The 22,887-nt window shown below is 37.4% G+C and overlaps 1 protein-coding gene across 2 annotated transcripts in view; it reads right to left on the bottom strand.

Annotated features, from left to right (window-relative positions):
• Nucleotides 1-22,887, bottom strand: part of NWD2 (NACHT and WD repeat domain containing 2) — a 217,750-nt gene that overhangs the window by 82,603 nt on the left and 112,260 nt on the right. The window lies entirely within an intron of this gene.

Below are 22,887 nucleotides of genomic sequence, written 5' to 3'. Positions count from 1 at the left end.
AAAAAAAAAAGGTGAATTCCAGAGTAAGACCTCCTAAGTTTATACCTCACCTGTGACTGCTTGCTTGGCAACCTTGGGCAAGTTAATCTTTCTATGTGTCAGTCTCTTCATCGGGAAAAAAGAGGTTAAAACAATAATGCCTATGGCAGAATATTCTTAATGAAATTAAATAAAAACATACAGATAAGCACTTAGCACAGGGCCTGGCATATTTAAAATATTAGTTAAAATATTAATGGTGATAATTGATGAATGATGAGATTATAGGTAATTGTTATATATTCTTTATAATCACTTGCACATCCAAATTCCTTTCAATAAACATTAATTTGACACTAGGCATGACTATAAAGATTTCAAAGTTGGTTATATCAGGTTTGGGAGTCAGGGTTATGCTAGTTTAAAAAATGAGTAAGATAACTTTTACACCTTTGCCTATCTTCACAATGGAACAATTTATTTGGCCATAGGAATACGTTCTTTGAAAGCACAGAAGATTACACAGGTAGAACCACCTTGCCCATGTTTTGGAAGCAAAAGGAAGCTCATTTTCAGAAGTTATGCTGTGATAAATTTTGTTTGATGAATTTTGTTACAACTTTGTTAACAGTTTATCCAGATTTTCTTGAAGCTACTTTGGTAATTAATGTATCTCAGAAAAGCATTCATATCATTCAGTTGAGAAACTCTCAGCACAGAGTTTTACAGAGTATTTTCTCATAATTTAAAAAGTTTTCTTACTTGTAATGTTTATAAAATACTGTATATGTAGCTTAGATGCATGCAGTCAGTGCTAAGTATTAGTATTGTTGCTGTTATTATTTCTATATCTGTGGCTAAATAACTTTATTCCTAATTTGCTTGTTTATATTTCCATTTCATTAGATTCATCAAAACTTTGTTTTTGCTAGTAACAATCATTTGTCCAGACTTTTCTTCCAATTATTTTTGCTTTTGACCTTGATGTTTTCCTGCCTTCCCGGAAAATACCTGTAATTCTAGGATTAGATTTCCATTCTCTGTTGTCTCATTCCTTTTTCCATATCTTTCTGCATACCAAGAAACCATCTCATGTATATTTGTGTATTATCTGTATCACTGACCTGATTTTTATCGTGTTAGTTCTATTCTTTGTCTTCCCTGCAGTCCACCTGTATTAGTCTGTTTTGCATTGCTATAAATGAATACTCGAGACTGGGTAATTTGTAAAGAGGGCTTTTTTTGGCTCCTTGTTCTGCAGGCTGTACAACAAGCATGGCACCAGCATCTGCTTCTGGTCAGGACCTCAGGAAGCTTTTACTCATGGTGGAAGACAAAAGGGGAGCAGGTGTGTCATCACATGGAGACCGAGGGAGAAAGAGAGAAGGAGGAGTGCCAGGCTCTTCAAATCAGCTCTCGCATGAACTAACAGGGCAAGAACTCATGATTACTATGGGGAAAGCACCAAGCCATTCAGGAGGGATCTGCTCCCCTGACCCAAACACTTCCCACTGGGCCCCGTCTCCAATACTGGGGATCACATTTCAACAGGATTTGGAGGGGACAAATATCCAAACTATATCACCACCCATCCCTACCATCTAGCTGTCTTTGTATATTGGTCTATTCTCTCTACACGGTTTTCAGTCTCGAGTCCTCTGCATGCTACTGAGATACCAACATGTTTTCTAAAGTCTTTTGTTTCCGATAGCAAACCATTTTCAGATACATTACCTTCTTAGTTCATCTTTCTTTATCTGTAAAACATTTTCTAAAGGTTTTCAAAATCCAAACTTGATGTTTGTAATATACAGGACGTCTGGCTTGCCCTTTTGTCCTGATCTCTGACCATTTAGCTGTTGGTCAGCTCTTCTTCACCATCTGTTGCTGGAGAACAAATTGATGTCCTTTCACCTAATTCAGAAACCAGCATCTAATAGATATTTAGTAGATTGAATTGGGTCTTCTACCCATCACTGTTGCTAATTCTCTAAACATCTCCAGTGATGAGGCATATGAATATTTAGAATTCCCATAATGCAGTGCTATTAAGGTGTTACAAACCGGTAATGGGTTATCAGTAATACCCAAGCCAAGTTACAATAAGCTACCAAACCTCTATTACATTCCTTGTTGATGGTAATCCGCAGCCCTTGAATTTGTACTGATTGAGCTTTGACAACCCTTTTAGAAAGCTGTACATATACAGCAATGAACAGCTGCCTGGTGTACTTCTTGATACTGGCCTAGATATTTAGGCAAAGGGTGGGTAATGGTAACGAGGTTAGAATGAAGCACCACTTATCAAGTGGCAAGGAAAATATTTAGAGAGAGAGTAGTTATGACCATGAACCTCACAGTCAGTCTGCCTGGCTTGAAATCCTAGCTGAGTGCCTGTTTCCTTATCTGCAAAATGGGACTAATATTAGCACCTATCTCATTAGTGCTGTTGTGAGGTTACATGAATTACTATACGCAAAATGCAGAATAGCACCTGGCACATGCATAATGCAAAGTAAATGTTTGCTATTATCGTCCACAGTTTGTGAATCTTATTTTAACTCCATATATCTTAAAAATAGCTGAATTTCCTCCTTGATTTAGTCTTGATTTTAGCATTGTTAATTTTCTTTGCGTTGAATCTTCACAGTTCAATATGAAGCTGGGAGAAGCAATACTGCATAGGACAGTCAGAGAGCATTCATAATATAAATCTGTATCCTTTAATTCACTTTCTCCCAAGGATTAGGGAGATAATAGCTTTTATAGGAGACTAAGAAAAATGAACTAATAATTCCTACAAATGAACAGAGCTTTTTATGCTGCACAGCACACTGGCACATAGGTGTGACTTAAGATACGCGGCAGCCGGGCGCGGTGGCTCACGCTTGTAATCCCAGCACTTTGGGAGGCTGAGGCGGGTGGATCACGAGGTCAGGAGATCGAGACCACGGTGAAACCCCGTCTCTACTAAAAATACAAAAAAATTAGCCGGGCGTGGTGGCGGGCGCCTGTAGTCCCAGCTACTCGGAGAGGCTGAGGCAGAAGAATGGCGTGAACCCGGGAGGCGGAGCTTGCAGTGAGCCGAGATTGCGCCACTGCACTCCAGCCTGGGTGACAGAGCAAGACTCCGTCTCAAAAAAAAAAAAAAAAAGATACGCGGCAGTAGATCTGGGAACCAAAGGGAAAGAATGACAAACATGGATTGGAACTGGGGGAAGGGTGGAAGTCAGGAATGCTATCCTTTGACCTTGATATATATGAAAACAAATCATATTAAAACGTTGAGTTACTAGTAGCAGCCAATATTCCAAATGGAATTTGAGACCCTTTGGTCCAGATAACTTTGTAGTTTGAAATGAACATATTCGCATTCAGGGAAAACAGAAGCTGAGTGAAGACAAATTGAAAAGCAACAGTATAGAGTAATTAATATGTAAATTCTAGCCCCAGACTACCTGGGTTCATGCCTTACATCACTCCTTACTATACTAGCTGTGTGTCCTGGCAAGAATCAGAAATCTTTTTTTTCTTTTTCAGTTATTACCTCATTTGTACCATGGTTATAACAATAGTAACTTTCTCATAAATTACTAGGAAGAATAAATGAATGAATCCACATAAAGTATTCAGAATACAGCTTAAGTATTCCACTTATGTTTTATATATTTATATAGATCCTTAACTCACCAAGTATAAGAAGTCAGCCATTCAAAAAATAAGTGTGTTTAGTTTTAATACAGTGTTGAGGTAGAGACAAGTAAAACGAGATACAAATAAAAAGGTACTTAAATGTACAGTAATTATTCAGAAAAAACTTGATTTTACCTAACAATGATTTAAAGATTCCATCATAGCATGTTTTCAACATACTATATAAAAATGATACTAATTGCCTTATTTAAATACACCATATTTCGAGAAACAGAAATTCTTCTTGATCTCCTAAAATTTATTTGCATTCCCTTTTTCACACTTTAGGAGTGTTTATACCATGAATACAGCTCTGCTTCACTCTAGAAAAAAATTGTTAAAATATAAAAAGTTTGCCATTGTAAAGTTCATTTCTTGCATTAGAAAACTTTTAGTGAAAAGCGTTCTGCATTGCAGGGCAAAATTAGATAGAGCCTGAATACATATTTTAATATTTTCTCCAGGGGAATAAAAAAAGTAGAAGATGTTAAGTTCAGTTCATTGGTCTGTGATATCAAAACAGAGAATTGGGTGAAACACTTGGTTTCCTCAGGTAAATAAAAGCCAATTGTGTCAACAATAATTATCGATTACACATGATGAAGTAAGAACAAGGAAGCCTCTTGCCTCAGTTTCCTGAGAAACTTCAACATATTTAATTCAAATAAGAGCAAAGTCATTTTAATATCATTGCTAAAAATTAGCAGGCACAGCTTTGTTTTCTGAACTTTCCTAAAGAAACTGTTTAATAGTTTTAGCCATCTAGTAAAAGCAAATTAGAAAACTGGTTATGATTAATAAGAAAGATGTACTTATTGCTTAACATATTGAACTTCTGGGCTGGGTGTGGTGGCTCACACCTGTAATCCCAGCACTTTGGGAGGCCAAGGAGGGTGGATCACCTGAGGTCAGGAGTTCGAGACCAGCCTGGCCAACATGGTGAACCCTGTCTCTACTAAAAATACAAAATTAGCTGGGCATGGTGGTGCACACCTGTAGTCCCAGCTACTCGGGAGGCGGAGGCAGGGGAATTGCTTGAACACAGGAGGTGGAGATGGCAGTGAGCTGAGATCGCACCACTGCCCTCCAGCCTGGGCGATAGACTGAGACTCCATCTCGAAAAAAAAATTGAACTTCTTTGGCAAATAATTTGCCTTCTGTAAGTTTAACCTTCTGGTTTCCTCCAGATTGGTTTAATGTGTGGGTGTATGTAAGCAGGTGTGGTGGGCTGTGTGGGAGTACCAAGCCCCTAGATGTGCTTATACTGTATAAGCTCCCACATTAAAGACAGACTAAAAAGCAAACACCAACTAAATTTAGTCTGTAGGCTTGTTCTTTTCAGATAAGCAACAAAATGAGGCAAAATTAAGGCTAGCATTAATATTTTATAATCAACCTTTAGCCTCACCATTCCTCCTGTCTTGAAGAAATGAAGTACAGAGATAGATATGACAACTAATCTAGATTCTTTAAAAGCATATCTCATCTGATACATTTTGGAGAAAGTTGAGTCCAGTACTTCACTGAGACTGCTATAGGCAATAAAGATACAATGGCTTCCCTGCTGTTGGTTAATCAGGGTCACCTCCATATTTATAACTGATTCAAGCTGGAGACCAATTAATATCCATTTTCATAGGAATATCATTCAAACCCTCTTCCAAATGCTTACTCAGCTGCTTATTCCAAGGCTCAGTAAAAACCCACAAACATGCTCCCATTTTGGGGCAAGAAAATAATTTTACTTTTAAGGGAATGTACAGCGGTCAATCCGTTTGTGTAAAGGGATAAATTTTAAGTTATATATAATATTGGTGGTGTATAAGTATTCTAGTCCAGAAATATTAATCTTAAGTATAGGTTTGGGAATCCTTAAATAATCATTACTAAAAATTACTAAAAATACATATTTTTGTATAACAATAGGCAAGTGTAAATGCTGAACTAAGCAGAAATAAGCAGAAATTCCCTATTTTCCAGTCAAAATTAAACAGTTAAAACTACTATTTCTTCCATAATCAGAGATATCATGTGTAAACAAGATAAAAATAATATATTTAAGTTGCCTCAAATTATTCAGTTCAGATCTGCAGAATGGTTGTGCAGGTAGTTTCACAACTGTGGCAAAACTGGAAAGGAGTGAGGAGCAATAATAATCCTACAATTCCATCTGCACATCCCGCACAGATGCTGAAGAACAGAACGGAAAGAAGTGAGGAACTTCTTGGTGCTGCGGGGGCTGCTATGCACAGCTGAGAATACAGAAAGGACCATAAAATGGAGAAGTCCCACAAGGCCATCCCATATCTGTGCATATTTCCAAACTGGGAAGTGAAGACCTGCTTTGACTGCCCATGTTCAGCACATTCTGTGCATATTTCCAAGCAGGGAAGAGAATCTTTGACTTCCACTTTTAGTATTTTCTGTGCGCATTTGTAAGCTGGGAAGAGAATACTTACTTTGACTTCCCCCCCCCACCTTTTGCATTTTCTTTGCATTTGACCTATTACCTCACATATTTAGAAAATTACTCCTTCCTTTTGGCTTAGGATTGACTTGGTGATGTGGGCTCTTTTTTGGTTCCATATGAACTTTAAAGTAGTTTTTTCCAATTCTGTGAAGAAAGTCATTGGTAGCTTGATGGGGATGGCATTGAATCTATAAATTACCTTGGGCAGTATGGCCATTTTCACGATATTGATTCTTCCAACCCATGAGCATGGAATGTTCTTCCATTTGTTTGTATCCTCTTTTATTTAATTGAGCAGTGGTTTGTAGTTCTCCTTGAAGAGGTCCTTCACATCCCTTGTAAGTTGGATTCCTAGGTATTTTATTCTCTTTGAAGCAATTGTGAATGGCAGTTCACTCATGATTTGGCTCTCTGTTTGTCTGTGATTGGTGTACAAGAATGCTTGTGATTTTTGTACATTGATTTTGTATCCTGAGACTTTGCTGAAGATGCCTATCAGCTTAAGGAGATTTTGGGCTGAGACAATGGGGTTTTCTAGATATACAATCATGTCATCTGCAAACAGGGACAATTTGACTTCCTCTTTTCCTAATTGAATACCCTTTATTTCCTTCTCCTGCCTGATTGCCCTGGCCAGAACTTCCAACACTATGTTGAATAGGAGTGGTGAGAGAGGGCATCCCTGTCTTGTGCCAGTTTTCAAAGGGAATGCTTCCAGTTTTTGCTCATTCAGTATGATACCGGCTGTGGGTTTGTCATAGACAGCTCTTATTATTTTGAGATACATCCCATCAATACCTAATTTACTGAGAGTTTTTAGCATGAAGGTTGTTGAATTTTGTCAAAGGCCTTTTCGGCATCTATTGAGGTAATCATGTGGTTTTTGTCTTTGGTTCTGTTTATATGCTGGATTACATTTATTGATTTGCGTATGTTGAACCAGCCTTGCATCCCAGGGATGAAGCCCACCTGACCATGGTGTATAAGCTTTTTGATGTGCTGCTGGATTTGGTTTGCTAGTATTTTATTGAGGATTTTTGCATCAATGTTCATCAGGGATATTGGTCTGAAATTCTTTTTGGTTGTGTCTCTGCCAGGCTTTGATATCAGGACGATGCTGGCCTCATAAAATGTGTTAGGGAGGATTCCCTCTTTTTCTATCAGTTGGAATAGTTTCAGAAGGAATGGTACCAGTTCCTCCTTGTACCTCTGAATTCGGCTGTGAATCCATCAGGTCCTGGACTCTTTTTGGTTGGTAAGCTATTGATTATTGCCACAATTTCAGAGCCTGTTATTGGTCTATTCAGGGATTCAAGTTCTTCCTGGTTTAGTCTTGGGAGGGTGTATTTGTCGAGGAATTTATCCATTTCTTCTAGATTTTCTAGTTTATTTGCAAAGAGGTGTTTGTAGTATTCTCTGATGGTAGATTGTATTTCTGTGGGATCGGTGGTGATACCCCCTTTTTCATTTTTTATTGCATCTATTTGATTCTTCTCTCTTTTCTTCTTTATTAGTCTTGCTAGCGGTCTATCGATTTTGTTGATCTTTTCAAAAAACCAGCTCCTAGATTCATTAATTTTTTGAAGGGTTTTTTGTGTCTCTATTTCCTTCAGTTCTGCTCTGATTTTAGTTATTTCTTGCCTTCTGCTAGCTTTTGAATGTGTTTGCTCTTGCTTTTCTAGTTCTTTTAATTGTGATGTTAGGGTATCAATTTTGGATCTTTCCTGCTTTCTCTTGTGGGCATTTAGTGCTATAAATTTGCCTCTACACACTGCTTTGAATGTGTCCCAGAGATTCTGGTATGTTGTGTCTTTGTTCTCGTTGGTTTCAAAGAACATCTTTATTTCTGCCTTCATTTCATTATGTACCCAGTAGTCATTCAGGAGCAGGTTGTTCAGTTTCCATGTAGTTGAGCGGTTTTGAGTGAGTTTCTTACTCCTGAGTTCTAGTTTGATTGCACTGTGGTCTGAGAGACAGTTTGTTATAATTTCTGTTCTTTTACATTTGCTGAGGAGTGCTTTACTTCCAACTATGTGGTCAATTTTGGAATAGGTGTGGTGTGGTGCTGAAAAAAATGTATATTCTGTTGATTTGGGGTGGAGAGTTGTGTAGATGTCTATTAGGTCCACTTTGTGCAGAGCTGAGTTCAATTCCTGGATATCCTTGTTAACTTTCTGTCTCGTTGATCTGTCTAATGTTGACAGTGGGGTGTTAAAACCTTCCATTATTATTGTGTTGGAGTTTAAGTCCCTTTGTAGGTCACTCAGGACTTGCTTTATGAATCTGGGTGCTGTGTGTTGGGTGCATATATATTTAGGATAGTTAGCTTTTCTTGTTGAATTCCTCCCTTTACCATTATGTAATGGCCTTCTTTGTCTCTTTTGATCTTTGTTGGTTTAAAGTCTATTTTATCAGAGCTGGAGGCATCATGCTACCTGACTTCAAACTATACTACAAGGCTACAGTAACCAAAACAGCATGGTACTGGTACCACAACAGAGACATAGATCAATGGAACAGAACAGAGCCCTCAGAAATAATGCCACATATCTACAACTATCTGATCTTTGACAAACCTGACAAAAAGAAGAAATGGGAAAAGGATTCCCTATTTAATAAATGGTGCTGGGAAAACTGGCTAGCCATATGTAGAAAGCTGAAACTGGATCCCTACCTTACACCTTATACAAAAATTAATTCAAGATGGATTAAAGACTTACATGTTAGACCTAAAACCATAAAAACCCTAGACGAAAACCTAGGCAATACCATTCAGGACATAGGCATGGGCAAGGACTTCATGTCTAAAACAGCAAAAGCAATGGCAACAAAGGCCAAAATTGACAAATGGGATCTAATTAAACTAAAGAGCTTCTGCACAGCAAAAGAAACTACCATCAGAGTGAACAGGCAGCCTACAAAATGGGAGAAAATTTTCACAACCTACTCATCTGACAAAGGGCTAATATCTAGAATCTACAATGAACTCAAACAAATTTACAAGAAAAAAACAAACAACCCCATCAAAAAGTGGGCAAAGGACATGAACAGACACTTCTCAAAAGAAGACATTTATGCAGCCAAAAAACACATGAAAAAATGCTCATCATCACTGGCCATCAGAGAAATGCAAATCAAAACCACAATGAGATACCATCTCACACCAGTTAGAATGGCCATCATTAAAAAGTCAGGAAACAACAGGTGCTGGAGAGGATGTGGAGAAATAGGAACACTTTTACACTGTTGGTGGGACTGTAAACGAGTTCAACCATTGTGGAAGTCAGCGTGGCAATTCCTCAGGGATCTAGAACTAGAAATACCATTTGACCCAGCCATCCCATTACTGGATATATACCCAAAGGATTATAAATCATGCTGCTATAAAGACACATGCACATGTATGTTTATTGCGGCACTATTCACAATAGCAAAGACTTGGAACCAACCCAAATGTCCAACAACGATAGACTGGATTAAGAAAATGTGGGACATAGACACCATGGAATACTATGCAGCCATAAAAAATGATGAGTTCATGTCCTTTGTAGGGACATGGATGGAAATGGAAAACATCATTCTCAGTAAACTATTGCAAGGACAAAAAACCAAACACCGCATGTTCTCACTCATAGGTGGGAATTGAACAATGAGAACTCATGGACACAGGAAGGGGAACATCACACTCCGGGGACTGTTGTGGGGTGGGGGGAGGGGGGAGGGACAGCATATACCTAATGCTAAATGACGAGTTAATGGGTGCAGCAAACCAACATGGCACATGGATACATATGTAACAAACCTGCACATTGTGCACATGTACCCTAAAACCTAAAGTATAATAATAATAAAAAAAAGAAAATTACTCCTTCCTAAAAAAATAAAAAAAAGAAAAAAAAAGAAAATTACTCCTTCCTTGATTGTTTATAGGAGGAGAGTGAAAACCAATACAGGAAATGTTCATTGAATTTTGATGGTCCACACTGATTTTATGATTCAGCTTGTTCTTTATTCACTCTTGGTTACCAATTTTACTCTCCTCCTATACCACCTAAGATGGAAAAGAATTATACAAAACTCTCATGTAAGCCAAATACCACATGTTCTCACTTATAAGTGAGAGCTAAATAATGTGTATCCATGGACATAGAGGCAGGGAAGCGGGGGAGAAGGGTGAGGGATGAGAAATTATTTAATGAGTACAGCATACACTATTCACGTGATGGTTACATTAAAATCCCAGACTTCACCATTAGGCAATATATCCATGTAACAAAACTGCACTTATATACCTTAAATTCATTAAAAAAAACCTCACGCAGATTGTGAGAAACAGAAAATATTATTCATTCTGTCTGGTTAATATAGATTTTATTTCACCAAATAATTACCTTTCATAAATTCTGGATCATAAGTTTCTCCATAACATGTGTTTCAGTGTGTATATTTAAGTACCTATAATGGTGTGATGGAAGGAAGAGCTAATAATCTGGGCATCAGCATAACCACCTTAGACTCATCCTTCTCCCTCAGCCCTCACTTAAACAGTCAACAACTTCTTACCAATTCGGTCGCTGAAGTATCTCTAATCTATGCCCACCTTTCTATTTCACCCCCTTAGCCCATTGGGGTATCTTTCACCTGAATCATGTGACATTAGCTAGGTTGCTAGTTAGGTCTCTTGTCTCTAACCTCTTGAACTCACTGCCTTTAGTTACAAATCACAACAGGATGTCCTCCTCACTGCTAACAAGCTTAAGCTGAAATTTAACTTAGAAGGTCTGGCCTCAAATTATATTTGTTGCCTCATGTTCCACAATGCCCTGTCACTAACCCTATATTCTACCTTCATCCAGGAACTGCTGGTCTCTGGACAATCAAGACACCCTCACCTTCCCTGCTCTAGATTTAGAGATGGAAAGCTCTTAGTCCTTCCAGCTCTTAGCGATTCCTTTTGTGACACACAGAATCAGAACAAACCAGTTTCTCCATTTGGCTTCCATAGTAGCTAACTAATATTATATTATCTCACTTATCAAACAGTATCATATTTAACTGCATACACACCTCTTTCTGTTTAAGTGGGTGCTTAAGAGGTTAAGGGTAGTATATGACTTACCATTAGCTCAGAGAACTTAGCACAGTCTTACATATGATAGGCACTACAGAAACTTGCTTGTTGTGTTTTATTGGACAACAATGTAAAATACACATTCCTAGAAGCATATTGAGATTTTAGGTTGGTTGGATATAGCAGATCTGGACCTTGCATTGTAATTAGATGCTAGGTAAGTGCAAGGGGAGAAAAATTAAGAAATCTTTGTTTTTACAATTTGCAATTATGGCATTTTCAAGTGCAGGTTTTGGCAGCTTAGGGTTTCTCAGTCCAGGGAAATTAGATGAAAAAGTCCAAGTTTGGCTGAAGCAATCTTAGTAAAGCCTGCGGCGACACAGCTTCCTTCCCTACCAGAGAGAAGTATATCACACACTAGGCTAGTGATTATGTTATCTGAGTCATTCAACTGTATGTGAGAAAATGCCACCAAGAAAACTGGAACAGGACATTATAGTTCAATACCTCTACTTCTGTAGATAAAGAACAGACAGGGAGAAAAGGACTTGGGTTCTAGACTTCATTACAGCTTCCAGTTAAACCATTTAGGGTCTGCTGGTAGGAAGAATGTTGGCTTTGGAATTAAAGAGACTTAGACTGAAATCCTGGCTCTTATCCCTTACTAGTTAGACATCAGGCAAATTGCAGAAATCACCCAAGTCTCAGCATTCTCACGGATAGAAATGGAGAAGTAACGGCCCCATGGGTTGGTATGAGAAAAAGAGGAAACGTGCTCAACACAGCATCTACTGTATTTTACACATTCAGAAAATAAAAATTCCCTTCACTTCCTTGGGTTTCAATTTTACCTGTGTATAATCAGGATTTTTAACTATTTAGTTACTAGATTGTCTTAAGACTCTTTCCAGCTCTGAAATCTTATCATCCGTTTATCCTTAGAGGAACAAATAGCACTGAGAATTTGTAGAAGCATTTTAAAAGCTGTTATACTCTGATGAATATTGCCCTTTTCTTCCAATTGCCTTGGGTTTAATTCTTTTTTCTTCTATCCTCTTGACAGATGGACACTTAAATCATTAATTTTCAAATTCTCATCTTTTCTAATTATATGAATTTCAAATTATGGATTTCTATTTTTTTTCTAAGCATTGAAAAAATAGAAATCCATAATTTGAAATTTGTATAATTAGCTGAATCCACAAGTTTTGACATAGTTTTCATGTTAGTGCAGTTCAAAATAGTTTTAGATTTCCCTTGTTATTTTTCTACTTTGACCCATAGTTTATTTAGAAGGGTGTTAACTTTCACATATTTAGACATGTTTAATCATCTTTCAGTTATTTTTTAGTTTTTAATTCCACCGAGGTCAGAGCACAAGTTTAGTGTGATTTCAACCCTTTGAAATTTGTTGAGACTTGTGTTGTTACACATCATATGGATGGATCATCCTTTGCACTTTAGCAAACGTTCTGTGAATTGAAAAAAGGTATATTCTGCAGTTATTGAATGTGGCATTCTATAAATGTTAATTAAGTCATGTTATAAATCATGTTATTCAAATCTACATACTTACGGATTTGTTTTCTACTTATTTTAGATACTGAAAGATGTTTGTAAATATCTCCAATTATGACTGTAGATTTGTCTATTTCTGCTTTTAGTCAAGATTTTTATATTTTGAAGTCATATTAGGTGCATACAAATATAGAAATATTACATTTTTCTGTTGAATTGAACCTTTTATCATTATGAAACAACCTACTTTATCTTCTTAACTTAAAACCTATTATATGATATTGATGTAAATTTCTTTTGGTTAGTCTTTCCATGGCATATATATCTAGATCTAGATATAGTATACATGTTATGTCTAGATATAGTATAAGTATATATATCTAGATCTAGATATAGTATATATATCTAGATCTAGATATAGTATATATATCTAGATCTAGATATAGTATATATATCTAGATCTAGATATATATCATTTTATAGTTTTTATCATTTTACTCACAGCCAATTTATGCCCTTTCCTTTAAACGGAACTCTTGCAAACCGCATACAGTTGAACCTGTATTTAATAGGAAGATTTAGATTATTTACAGTGAATAAAATAGTTGAGTCATCTTTCTACTTGTTTCATCTATTCTTTAGTCTTCCTTTTAAAATCAGTCCTATTTTCTTGATTATTTGCATGTCTTGTAATTTTCATTGTATTCTGAGCTTCATTTTTAAAATAATGGTTATTTAGGGGTTCCTTTCCTATGTTAGACTGATAGGGCAATGAGAGGCTTATCACATTCCCATTAGTAACTGAACTGGGCTGGGGCTCGGTTGCAGTTTTAGATTCTGCTTACTTTGAATTAAAATGCCTCAAAGGCAACACCAGTTTGATGTTTGTGCTACATTCTAGTGGACTTTGTCTCCTGTACACCAAGATATTATTGGAGACTTTATTCTGCCTTTCCATCCCAGCTTCCTAACCTCCCATGTTGCTCAATGCTCAGCAAATACCTCATGGAGAAAACTCCCAGTGATTTTGGGGTTCCTCTATCTGTAAAGCCAGCTTACCAAGAAATGACTCATTTCCTTCTGGAAATTGAGTGTGTCTAATCACATTTGTCTCCACAGCCCTACTATCTTTTTAAAAATATGTTTACATTTTACCTTTTTAAAAAGTTGTTGCTGGCCTACTTAGAAGTCCTTTGGACTACAGCTATAAAAGTGAACATTTTTCTTTACCAATTAAATTAGAAAGAGACTGAGTACTCTCCCATTCACTTTTTCTCCATAATTCTCTTTATCATATAAAAATATGCTTTCTTACACCAACTTAGCTTAAGCTATAGAAATAGCTTATATGTTAGTGAAAGTTTACTGTGGAAATACTTAATATATTAGCAATAATTATTTCAACGGCCCTCTTGGCTTTCACCAGGCAATTGAATACTGTTGAGAAGAAAGCTAATTTTCCATGTTTGTCCATTCTAAAACTCTTTTGGTGACATCAAGTCACTAGTTATTGAAACCTATTTCAGAGCTATGATAACTAGTTGATTTCAACTGGAAAAACATTTTTTATAAGTAAAGAAATATTTGTTTCTCTGGACTATATGAGCAAAATACCTGGAAAATCTGAGGCTTTAGATTTTTATTTAAATAAAATTTGTAAGAAAGATCTTTTTAAGCTGGATTGTTTAATTTAGATGACTTTCCAGTTCAAATCGATGACTGTTTTCTCATTTTAAAATACATTTTGGTTGGTAGAACTGTACTTATAAAGGTTAGAACTAAATGATACAAACCCCCCTGTACTTTAAAATATGAATGAAAATTAAGTACTTATTTTAATTTTTCACATGCGTATTTTGTTTTGTATACCTAAAATGATACAGCAAACATACTGGAATATGGATAAATGTGAAATACTTTCCAAAGCTAAGTGATTTAAAAAATACTGTAATTCTTTCAAATGATTTAAGAAATCCCGTCATATAGTTTTCTTTTACTGAAAATTATTTAAAGAAACTAAATTGTAAGGAAACATAATTTAACCTGAAGGAGAGTGGTGAGAAGGATATAGCATATAGCATATAGGAACTGACCTACATGCTGGAAGGATATAGCATATAGGAACTGACCTATACGCTATAAGTTTGAGTGTCACTCAATGATATACAAAAATATGTTAGTCTTTGTCAATTACAGCTACAAACTTTGTCTTGTCTTTACTCTTCTGCCTAGTGAAAAAACAAACTTGCTGAATAACAACAGATTTCACAGTTCAATCCCTTAAGTTGTCATACTTTTGGTTTAAAATATGGCCCCATTCAAAATGTACTCTTTGGGCTTCTTTCTTCTCACTTTGTGCATACTGGGCTTAGGGTCCACTGCCAGGAGCTGCCTGTGGTGGGTATGAGCATGACCCGTTCTCTCTTCTCTGCTAGCTGTGCCACTGATGGCAGTGTGTGTGTGTGTGTGTGTGTGTGTGTGTAAGTGGAGGTAGAAGTCTGCTCTGACATCTGCTTATACTCAAACAACAATGGTGATATGCCCATTCTTTTGGTCTCTGCTGCTTCTTTACCCAATGCTGACAGATTGTGTTTGTTTATATATGTGTGTAATCTCATAGCCCTGATGAGGATGCTATATGGGTGTTGGTTCACTGAGAGCCCAGGGAGTTGACAAAGCATACTGCAGGCAAGATTCCTTTTGCCTGCAGTATGGGAACACCCCTCTAAATGCGAAGTCATGGAAGAGCCTCTTACCTGCCTCCATCAGTGGTAATTGGTGCTCCTCTCATTGCATGCATGGTATCAGGCTTGGCTCTCCTAGGGTCACCTGCTAATGCTTCTCCCACAGCAAATTTCCATCTCATCCACACTACAGATTGAGGAACTGTAGTGAGATGCTATAAGCATCCTCCAGGGATGCCACACACATGGTGGAGTGGGGACGGATTCTCCAATACTGTAACTAAGCTTTTCAAACTCTAGTTGCTCAAGACAGCAGAGCGTAAGTTGTCTACTTTTGTTTGTTTCTGAGACAGAGTCTTGCTCTGTAGCCCAAGCTGGAATGCAGTGGTGTGATCTTGGCTCACTGCAATCTCTGCCTCCTGGATCCTGGTTCAAGCAATTCTCCTGCCTCAGCCTCCCACGTAGCTGGGATTACAGGCATGCACCACCATGCCCAGCTAATTTTTTTTTGTATTTTGAGTAGAAAAGGGGGTTTCACCATGTTGGCCAGGCTGGTCTTGAACTCCTGACCTCATGATCCACCCGCCTTGGCCTCCCAAAGTGCTGGGATTACAGACCTGAGCCACTGCGCCCGGCCGTCTGCTTTTTTATATATAATTTCAACTTTTATTTTAGATTCAGGGCATACATGCGCAGGTTTGTTACCTGGCTGTATTGCATGATGCGGAGGTTTGGGATACGACTGATCCCATCACCCAGGTGCTCAGCATAGTACCCAATAGTTTTTCAACCCTTGCCCTCTCCCTCATTCTCTGTGCCACTGATGGCATCATTTGTGTGTGGCTGAGTAGTTCCCAGTTTCTATTGTTGCCATCTTTATGTCCATGAGTACCCAACTTTTGGTTCCCACTTGTGAGAACATGTGGTATTTGGTTTTCTGTTCCTGAGTTAATTCACTTAGGAAAATGGCCTCCAGCTTCATCCACGTTGCTACAAAGAACATAATTTCTTGCTTTTCTATGGCTGTGTAGTATTCCATGGTGTTTATGTACCATATTTTCTTTATCCAATCCACTAGACATGGACACCTAGATTCTTTGCCATTGTGCTGTAATGAACATGTGAGTACATGTGTCTTTTTGGTAGAAAGACTTATTTTCTTTTGGATATATACCCAGTCATGATATTGCTGAGTTGAATGGTAGTTCTAAGTTCTTTCAGAAATCTCCAAACTGCTTTTCACACAGTGGCTGAACTAATTTACATTTCCACCAACAATGTATAATCATTCCCTTTTCCCTACAGCCTCACCAGCATCTGTTGTTTTTTGAGTTTTTAATAATAGTCATCCCTACTAGTGTGAGATGATATCTCATTGTGGTTTTGATTTGCATACCTCTGATGATTAGTGTTGATAAGCATTTTTTCATACGTTTGTGGGCCACTTGTATGTCTTCTTTTGGAAGTGTCTGTTCATATGTTTTGCCCATTTTTAACGGTCCTTTTTGCTCTTTCCATTGTTTAAGTTCCTTACAGATTCTAGATATTACACATTGGTCAGATGCATAGTTTTTGAACATTTTCTCCCATTCTGTACACTGTCTGTTCACTCTGCTGATAGTTTCTTTTGCTTCGCAGAAGCTCTTTAGTTTTATTAGGTACCACTTGTCAATTTTTGTTTCTGTTGCAGTTGTTTCTGAGGACTTACTAATAAATTATTTCCCAAGGCCGATGTCCAGAATGATATTTCCTAGGTTTTCTTCTGGGATTACTACAGTTTGAGGTCTTACATTTAAACCTTTAATCCATCTTAATTTTTGTATATGGTGAAGAATAGGGGTCCAATTTCATTCTTCTCCATATGGCTAGACAGCTATCCCAATATAATTTATTAAACAGAAAATCTTTCCCCATTGCTTACTGGTGTCTACTTTGTCAAAGGTCAGATGGCTGTAGGTGTGCAGCTTTATTTCTGGGTTCTCCATTTTGTTCCATTTGTCTATGTGTCTGTTTTTGTACCAGCACCATGCTGTTTGGGTTACTGTAGCCTTATAGCGTAGTTTGAAGTTGGGTAATGTGATGCCTCCAGCTTTGTTCTTTTTGGTTAGTTTTGTTTTGGCTATTCACACTCTTTTTTGGTTCCATATAAATTTTAGAATAGTTTTTTCTAGTTCTGTGAAAAATGACGTTGGTAGTTTGATAGAAATAGCATTAAATATATAGATTGCTTTGGGCAGAATGAACACTTTAATGAATTGGTTCTTCCAATCCAGAGCATGGAATGTTTTTCCATTTGTTTGCGTCATCTGTGATTTCTTTTGGCAGTGTTTTGTGGTTCTCCTTGTAGAGATCTTTCACTTCCTTAGTTAGATGTGGTCCTAGGTATTTTAATTTTTTTGTGGCTATTGTAAATAGAATTGCATTCTTGATTTGGCTTTCAGCTTGAATGTTATGGGTGTATAGAAATGCTACTCATTTTTGTACATAGATTTTGTATCCTGAAACTGAAGTTGTTTATCAGTTCTGGGAGCCCTTTGGAAGAGTCTTTATGATTTCCTAGGTATAGAATCACATCATACATGGAGAGAGACAGTTTCACTTCTTCTTTTCCTATTTGGATGCCTTTTATTTCTTTCTCTTGCCTGATTTCTCTAGCTAGCACTTCCAGTACTGTGTTGAATAGGAGTGGTGAGAGTGGGTATTCTTATGTTGTTCCAGTCCTCAAGGGGAATGCTTCCAGTTCTTGCCCCTTCAGCATGATGTTGGCTGTGGGTTTGTCACAGATGGCTCTTACTATTTTGAGGTATATTCCTTCGATGCCTTGTTTACTGAGGGTTATCAAGAAGGAATGTTTATCAAAAGCTTTTTCCATGTCTATGGAGATGATCATATGGTTTTTAACTCTGTTTACGTGGGTGTGTCACATTTACTGGTTTGCATATGTTGAACCAACCTTGCATCCCAGAAATTAAATCTACTTGATCATGGTGACTTAACTTTTTGATGTGCTGTTGGATCTGGTTTGCTAGCATTTTGTTGAGGTTTTTTTGCATCTATGTTCATCAGGAATATTTGCCTGTAGTTTTCTTTTTTCATTGTGTTTTTGCCAGGTTTTGTCTTTTGTCAGGTATCAGGGTGATGCTGGTTTTAAAGAATGAGTTGGGGAGCAGTCCCTTCTCCTTAAGTTTTTGGAATAGTTTCACTATAATAGGTATCAGCTCTGCTTTGTATATCTGGTGGAATTTGTCTGTGAATGTATCTGGTTCTGGGCTTTTTTTTGGTTGGTAGGTTTATTACTGATTCAGTTTTGGACGTCAATATTGGTTGCTTAGGGTTTCAGTTTCTTCCTTGTTCAATATTGGGAGGTTGTGTTTCCAGGAATTTTTCCATTTCCTCTAGATTTTCTAGTTTGTGTGAATAGATGTGTTTATAATAGTCCCTGAAGATCTTTTGTATTTCTGTGGGATCGGTTATAATGTCATCTTTTATGTTTCTGATTGAAGTCACCTACTTCTAGCAACTCTGCCAAGAGGCAGGCCTGTATTCAGGGTCCAGGATCAATGCTCAAACTTCTTAAGCAATTCTTTTGGGTACTCCACATTTGGAGGGATGAAAAGAAGAAAACCCCCTCTTCCCTATAAATATGCACCATGGAGAAGGATGGGGATGAGATAATGAGAGAATTAGCATCACATGACCTCTGCTCTCTCCAAAAGGCCATATTCCTCTCCCTCTACAAAAGGATTTTCTATGGACTAGGTAGGGGAGATTCTGTTGACCTTTCCACACTTTGCAAAGCCTGAAGCAATTTTTTACACCTAAAAGGTGATGAAGATTATTTTGTTACTCAGCTGTGATTTGTCTCCCTGCTAGGGGCTGCCTTGGTCAGAATCCCTCCTTGGGGATAGGTAAAGCTTTTAGCCAGTAAATGTCAGCAAATTCATATCTAGAAAAACAAAATATATATGTACCATATGTATTTTACAAATATTACATTTTATTAATATACACATAAGAATGAATTAAAATCCTTTAACATTTGACTGAATGAAGCCTTGATACTTTTTACATTTAGATTATCAGCATTTTTAAAGGGAAAAATTATAATAGCACATAAATGCCTAATATAAATGAAAACTTTTTATTCTCATTTGAAAATAAATCACATTTTAAGTTATTTGGTCTAAAATTACTGGTTGTTAGCCTTTTATGGGTTTACAAAGAACTCATACATATATTATCACATTTGGTCCCCACAACAATCCTTTGAAATTGATTCAAAATTTACTTTTAGTTTATTGTTATTATTTTCCCATATTTATAGATGTGATCATTAAAGTACAATTAAGTTAGTGACTTGTTCCCTGAGAACCAGGGCTCTCGCTTGATTGTAAAATGAAAATTCTGGGCTCTTTCCACTGTACTTGCCTCTCTCTACACATGTATTCAAATGTTTTTCTTCTCAGTAAGATGATGTATGCTTTACAATATGTTTCCCAAGCTAGTCCTCTGAGAGCAGGACCAGACACATGTCCAGGCCCCCTCACTCTAGCACCCTCATCTCTTCATGGACAAAAACATGTGTGTAAAACAGCTGTCCAGAATTACAGCACAGCTTGCATGTCAGTGGAACCTTGGGCCATTATCTAAATGACAACTTATAGGAAATGAAGTCAAAAAAGGCCAAGCACAAACAATACTGAAGACTAAGTTCCCTTTGGGCCTCAATTCCTTGGGTGTTTAAAAGGAAAGCTTAATCTAGTCCTTAATTTATTTGGATCTAACATAAAGCCTAAAGACTGTGAAGCCTTTGAAGATATAAAAACATTTTTTTTTTTCATTCAGCAGTGGTGAATTTCCTTGCCAAAGACTTCAGCATTAGGGGAAGTATTATGCTAAGCTCTGCATCCCACAGGGGTCATCATGACTTCTAGAAATATCCACAAGGGAGCACTGGGCGAGGAAACTGGAGCTTAAAAGTAACACACACATGCCAGTTGTCACCGTAGTTACAACAGGAAAGGCCATAAGAGGTGTACTTTTTTTTTTTTTCTATAAGCTGTGAGATATAAGCCTTGTGTGATTTAGGATCGCTGGGGTGAATAATCCTAGCTCTATCTGCAGGGTTTTATCATGGTTTCCCTCAGTTTAAACATGTAACAGGGGAGCAGAAGGAGGGATAAATGATTTGTTTATGCTCAATAAAGATGTTGCTGCTGTTCTATTAGCTAACCTTTGCTCTTATAACCTGCATAAACTTGCAAAGTCTTTATTTATTCTCCTACCAGCAAATTATTGGAATTCAGAGTCATGTCTAATTTTAGTTAGCTTAGGGATGGCACTTGACAGGGTTATAAAAGGGGGAGAACATCTCTCTCATTCCTGAATTTCCGAGGCTGGATTATGGTAAAGCTGTGGGGATCACAGTAATTGAGATTCCCCAGGACACTCCCATAGTGAGTTATGCTTCCCAAATCTGGCTTTTTAAGCATAACGGAATCTGGCCCAACCTGTCTTCCAATATTTGAGTCTCTTCTATAGCACCCCTGTCAGAGTGGTTTGTGTTCTTCACTTTGATAAAAACTTTTTTGGTGATGCATCATTACAGTTTGAGCCAGGTGATTTCATCTTTAGACAGCTGTGATAGATAATAATGATACAATAAGAAACAACGAACACTTTTTAATGGATTACCATGTGTGAAATACTATAAAAGTGCCTTGTAATTTCATTTAATTCTCAGAATGACCCAGTGAGGTAGATAATTATTATTATCACTTCAATTTTACAGACGAAAAACTAAGGCTTAGAATAGTGAAGCAACTCCTGCAGTGCCACACAGCTATGAAATATCAGGTCAGAACCCAGGGATACTGGATCCAAAAACCTGAGAGAAAGCTATATATCCTTTAACTTCTTCACCCAAAGCTGAAATCTGCTTCCTAGTTCTATCATCCGATGACCCATGGAAAAAAATCTCTTCCACTACTTGCTCTTCAGATATTTAACACAACTTTCAGGCCTTCTTTTGCATTCTTTTCAGGCCACAGGACACTGCTTTTTGGTGTTCATTCCCCCAACCCCCCAAACCATGTATTTTTCTCATTTGGCTTATTGCAGTAGCTCTCTAAAGGTCTGCCTGCTCTGTTCCCTATTCTTCACCCAGCAGCCAAGGCCATGCTTAAAATACAAGTCCAATGACCTCATTCCTTTGCTCAGAACACTTCTGCAGTTTTTCTTGTCACTCAAGGTAAAACCTTAAGTCAACCTGAAGATTACAGAATTGTCTTACTGAAATTACTTTTCCAAAATCGATGGCTCCCAATTATGCTGAGCCATAACAATAGTCTTCTTACTCTTAAAAATAAAAATAGTCTCTTACTCATAAAAGATGACAGGGCCCCATGATATGTCCCTCACATCCCATGCCCTCCTCCCTATTCATACTTGTTCCAGGCACAGAGGGCTGCTTGCTGTTCCCTGAACATGCCAACCCCTCTTCCTGGAATGCCTGACTTGGAATATCCACACCTGGTTCTTTCCTGCCCCTCTTTCCATCTCCCCTTAAGAGTCACCTTATCAGTGAGGCCTTCTCTGACTGCTGTATCTTAAGTAGCAAATCTCTCCCTCACTGGTATTCTCTCTTTTCTTTCATTTCTCTTATTTTTCTCCATAGCACTTATCACCATCCGACTTACTGTTTATCTTATTTATTTGGTTTTTGCCTGCCCTCTCCCACTTCCACCACATTAGAATGTAAGCTCCAGGAAAGCAAAAATTTTATCTTCTTAGTTCAAGTCTAACGTTGAATCATAAGGAACTGGCCCACAAAATAACAATTTCATATGGGTCAACCTACCATACCCCCAGCACTTAAGAGCAGCCCTTGGCACACAGTAGCACTCAAGTAGTGAGTAAACAACTTATCTATATATGCAATACTACAAATATTATATGATACAGCCTTCATATACTTTACTAGCCTGGGTAAGAAATTTACCACCAGCTGGTCAGATTTGTGATATCATCTCTGTAGGTCTTCCTAATCCTATGTGGAGCCAAATATAGATGGATATACAAATAAATATTAAGAACACTTTTGCTGATATATTGAACCTAGTTTTTAACAGTACGGTGTGACTTTTTTTCATAGCACTCACTGGTAATTTTAACACTCATCTGTCAGTCTTAGAGCAACCTATGTTCAAAGGGGCAACTTCTCTTATCGATTGGTAGGATCTGTTTGGATTCAAGGTAAGTCTTTCTTAAGCTAAATTAAGGCAGTGATTTTTGCACAACCACCTGCCCTAGAATGACCTATTTATCTTACTACCACTGTGCTTACACAGAGGAGTGAGTATTCTTTAGAAAATAATGATGAATTAATAATAATGTTCCACTTGAAATATCTCTGTTGATCTTTAGCTTATAATGAACACGTAGCTGAAAATCATTGTAGAAACAAACTTTTT

This window comes from Symphalangus syndactylus, chromosome 16 (genome assembly GCF_028878055.3).
Source record: "Symphalangus syndactylus isolate Jambi chromosome 16, NHGRI_mSymSyn1-v2.1_pri, whole genome shotgun sequence".
Taxonomy (NCBI): domain Eukaryota; kingdom Metazoa; phylum Chordata; class Mammalia; order Primates; family Hylobatidae; genus Symphalangus; species Symphalangus syndactylus.
This window is presented reverse-complemented; position numbering and strand designations above follow the sequence as displayed.